The following is a 5,140-nucleotide window of genomic DNA, read 5'->3' on the forward strand; positions in this document are numbered from 1 at the left end:
ATTTAAAATAAATAAAATCAAAACTTTTCTTTTATTTTAAAACTTGCGAAAAAAATTATCCTTACAATGCAAATTCATATGAAAACTTTGTTGTTATCTATTCCTAAGCAATATCTCATAACTCTTATGCAGTGGCTCAAAATTCTGGTCATCGAACCATGCGATCAGAATCAGCACACTTTTTCTTTAAGCTTCCTTTGATTCTTTAAAAACATCAAAATGTAATTACATTACATCATGTATTAAGAATCTCAAAAAGAGACTTAATAGAGTTAGATAACGGACTTTACCTGAAGTAGAGTCAAACTTTTGACTTTACCATCCTTATGAGGTTTCAGGTAAATTTGGCAGCTTCGCAACCAATGCCCCTTTCCTTTGGCAATAGGCACATATGGACTCTTTGGGAATGGTACATGGGACTATCTCAGACTTAGCCTTTCTCTTTACCATTTGGTCAACCGAGTTGACTATGGCCGATCCCTTTCTATTGGGAAGAGAAAGTTTTTCTAGATTTCCAGTGTCACGATTGTCAATGTCCATGAAGTTTTAGGAAGTCGATCAAATTTGCTTTACCAGTGTTCCAAATCATTGCTGATTCAGCAGCACCAAGCAAATAGATAAGATCATTAAAGGGTCATGTCGTGATCTGTCATCAGGGAGTGACTGAAGAACCAAGTCAACAGCCAGCTACCTCGAGACTTCGACACCCAACTCTCCCAGCTTGTCAATATGTGACTTAATCTCCAAGATCTAAGCACATATAGACTTTGTTTACCAATAGGGATTGAGTGACTTAGAACTTATCAAGTCTTGAAACTTGTGGGATAGGGAGATTTATTGGAGGAGGTGGAGGAAGCGAAGTATGATTTCGAGTCCCACTAATGCACAACAAAGGGATTGATCTTTCACCTCGATTGCCATTTGGGATATCATCTTCATTAGGATAGCTTGTTCCTAAAGATTTGGGAAGACCATAGTTGTCTGAAGGAGACATCTATAAGGGAGAAATTCAAGTTAGTTGATTTAAAGTCCTTAATATAACACCCAATATGAAATATTAAGGCTTGGACCCAACAACCTATTTATAACTGGAAGAGGGATGCCGTAATCCAAATTATAAAATAGTTGAAGGTAGGTAAATGACGATTTACCAATTTCCACCATGAAAAACGAAATATAATTAAGTTTTAATTGGATTTGAAACTCCTAGATCTTTTGAGATACATTGAACTTTCAATGGCATGTTTGAATCTCGATTGTGCCCTCTCAAGTTTGTGACTGGGATGCCGAGGATCACAAACAAGGTGTGAATAACCATGCAAATTGACTTGGTACCCTTAACTTTATCACCTAATCGATGTGCCGGTTAACCACACACGCTCCACCGATCTATAATAAAGTCAAGTTACCCTTTTCCACTCTTACTAGTCCTTATTAGTGTGCCGGTTAACCACACACGTGTTGGATTAATGTCTAAGTCCATAACTATATTTGGTATGTACTTGACCCGACCCGACATGGTCCATTTGGGTTGCACTTCACCGGCACAATTTATATGGATAGTCTTTTGAGAATAGTATATTTATGATTTATATTAATATATTATAAGTTCTAATATATTAATATGGAATCATATTATTTAATTAGTATTGATCAAGAATTAATTTAGAATTAATTAAGTGATCAAAAAGAACTAATTAAATATGGACTCTTATATATATGGAATGAGCCAAGTTCATTTAGGTTGGGCTAAGCTTTCATGGATGGTCCATGGAGCTTTTAACCCATGGATCCTATGTAAATAAAAGGTCATGGGTATTAGGGTTTACATAGATGTAACCCTAATCCTCCATAATATATAAAGGGGTCATTGGCTCACAAAATTGGCACAAGTGTGTGAAAATAAGAGTGGGCCGATTTTAGTGTGCATACATATTCTCTCAAGTTCTTCCAAGGTGTTTTGGTGATTTGTGATTCCATTTGAGGCTTCCACACTATTGGGGCTAAGCTCTTAAAGCTTGAAGACATCAAGCTACATCAAAAGGTATGTCATCTAACTAGAACTTTGTAGTATAGGTGCTTCATAATATGCTAGTTAGGATGAAACCTTGGAATAGTTAATATTTGCATGTATAATAGAGAAAACATAGATCCAAGGTTTATAGGGTTGCATGTACACCATAGGAGTGTTAGAATGCTCAAAACCCAACAGTGGTATCAGAGCCATGAGTTGAATTAGGTCAAATTTAGTAAAAAATAAAATGATATGATTATTTTATTAGTTTTAAAAGTTTGATCTAAATGTTTTAAGGAGTTACATATTTTGTCATAAAATTTTGGAGCTCAAAAGTTTTTTTAAAGTTGTGATCTTAAGGGTTTTTGAAACTTCCATAAGTTATGAATATGAAAGTTTTTTTTTAAAAAAAAAAAAAAATTTGATTCAAAGTTTTTATGGAGTTACAAAATTTGGTGTTAATGTTTTAAAGAATTCCATAACTTGTTCTTAAGTTATGGAACATGGAAAGTTTCATCATAAAACACCATTAATTCCATAAGTTATGGAATCCAAAGGTTTTCAAGAATTACAAAACTTGCCCTCAAGTTTTGGAATTTGAGAAAAGTTTTTTATGAAAAAAAGAATTGAATTCTAAAACTCTTGGGTTCATAACTTAAACAATTAATTAAATGGTTTTAATTTTGAGTTTAATAATTGGAATTATGATGTTTTGTTGAATAGTTCAAATTAACTCTTATGGACTTTATTAATAGTTAATTAAAGCGTTTAATTAAAAGAGTATTATTAATCCATAAATATATGGTTTGAGTTTAATTAAATTAAAAGTCTAGTTTAATTAATAGATTAAACCACCAAGTATTTTAAATGTCTAAAATAGACCCTTATACTAGTATAATATTAAAAGTTTAATATATTATATGTATAAGAGCAAGTCGTCTTACCATTAGTAGGCCTCATTCACGAAGCCGGTCTATAAGGGGGGTATAAGGTTACTGCCTATAAAATGGCAGTTTAATGGGTGTCCACTCTCACTCACCGCTTCCTTGACCGGTGGAGGGTCGTTAGCCGAACAGGTAGGACAAGGACTATAATTCTCCCTTCATTATAAGTATAATGATAAATACTAAGTAACTAAACACTTATAAATTCCCAATCTTAGTTACTTAGGAAAATGTGAATAAGGTGCTAATCCATGAAATTACACTTTGCACTTTGTTTAAGCTGTTAGTGGAGCGTGTGTGGTTAACCGGCACACTAACCTGGACTTAACAAGGTAGGCAAAGGGTAACTTAATGTTTATCATAGTATCGCTGGAGCGTGTGTGGTTAACCGACACATCGATTGAGGGGTAAATATTAAGGGTACCAAGTATATTTGCATGGTTACTTCACACCTTGTTTTGTGATCCTCGGCATCCCAGTCACAAAACCTGAAGGGCACACTCGAGATTGAAACATGCCATTGAAAAGTTCAATGAATCTCAAAAGAATCTAGGAGTTTCAAAACCAATTAAAACCTAATAATACATTTCGTTTATCTTGGTGGAAATTGGTGAATCGTCATTCACCTACCTTCAAATATTTTATAGCTTGGATTACGGCATCCCTCTTCCAAGTTATAAAATAGTTTGTTGGGTCCTAGCCTTAATATATCATATTGGGTGTTATATTAAGGACTTAAATAAACTTTACGTGAATTTCTCCCATTGTTGATGTCTGGTTTAGACAACAATGATCTTCCCAAACCAAGCTTTCCTAATGAATATGACTTCCCGAGTTTGGCTCATGGAAGTCATACTTCTCTTCCTCCACCTCCTCCAATTATTCTCCCTAACCCACAAGTTCAAGGTCACTCAAGCCCTAATGGCAAGCAAGGTCTATGTGTGATCACATCTTAGAGATGAAGTCACATATTGACAAGCCGGGAGAGTTGGGTGTCAAAGTCTTGAGAAAGTTGGATATTCAATCACTTTCTAAGTCACATAGTGAGTTCCTTTAGGACTACTATGAAACAGACTATGACATGAACCTTAATGATCATATCTATTTGCTTGGTGCTGCTGAATCAGCAATGATTTGGAACGATAGTAAAGCAAATTTGATTAGAAGATCAACTTCCCAAAAACTTTATGGACAGTGACAATGGTGACACTGGAAATCCAGAAAAAACATTCTCTTCCCAATGGAAAGGGATTGGCCATAGTCAACCCGGTTGACCAAATGGTAAAGAGAAAGGCTAAGTCTGAGATAGTCCCATTACCAAAGGGTCCATATGTTTATTTTGCAAAAGGAAGGGGCGTTGATTGCAAAGCTGCCAAATTTACCTAAGGATGTTAAAGTCAATAAGTTTGACTCTACATCAGGTAGAGCCCATTATCTAACTCTGTTAAGTTCTATTCTGAGATCCTCATTACATGATGTGACTGGGTTACATGTTGATGTTTTAAGAATCCAAGAATAGAGAGAAATCTTAAAGGAAGTATATGTTGATTCTGATCGCGAAGGTGGATTTCGATCGCATCAGAATTTTGAGCAGTTGCTTAAGAAGTTATGATATATTGCTACAGAATAGATAACAACAATTTTCCATGTGGATTGTAAGGATAAGTTTTTCCGCAAAGTTTTAAAATAAAAGAAAATTGTTTAATTTTATTTATTTGAAGTATCCTTACAATGGCATTTGTGGAAAATTGTTGCTTATATGATTCCACTGACAGCAATATTGGAAAATGGATTTGATTCTTTCATTTGTGGTAGTGTCTAAATTTACCAAATCAGGAAAGTTCCTCATCGCCCAAGTTTCAATTGGACCAAAACTTGGAATCATGCAAGTTGAATAGTATGATGAATGAGAACTTTCAAGCATTGGAAAATCAAGACTAATTACTTGTTCACATGGATGTGTGAGTCAAGTGAAGGACTAAAGGGATAGAGTACACATTCTTGTGCACTGGTCATGTCCACCACAAAGCTCGTTAAGACTATTTGATTTACTAAAGTTTAGTAAATATGGTTATACTTACAAGTTTAAGTATAATTCTGAAACATTGGAAAAGTCTCAATGTATGGCAGAACGAATGGGAAGAATCAAATTAGACAGAAAGAAAAAAGTTTCTCAAATCTG

The sequence above is a fragment of the Lactuca virosa genome, chromosome 5, assembly GCF_052849685.1.
Source record: "Lactuca virosa cultivar CGN04683 chromosome 5, Lactuca_virosa_CGN04683_v6, whole genome shotgun sequence".
Lineage (NCBI taxonomy): Eukaryota > Viridiplantae > Streptophyta > Magnoliopsida > Asterales > Asteraceae > Lactuca > Lactuca virosa.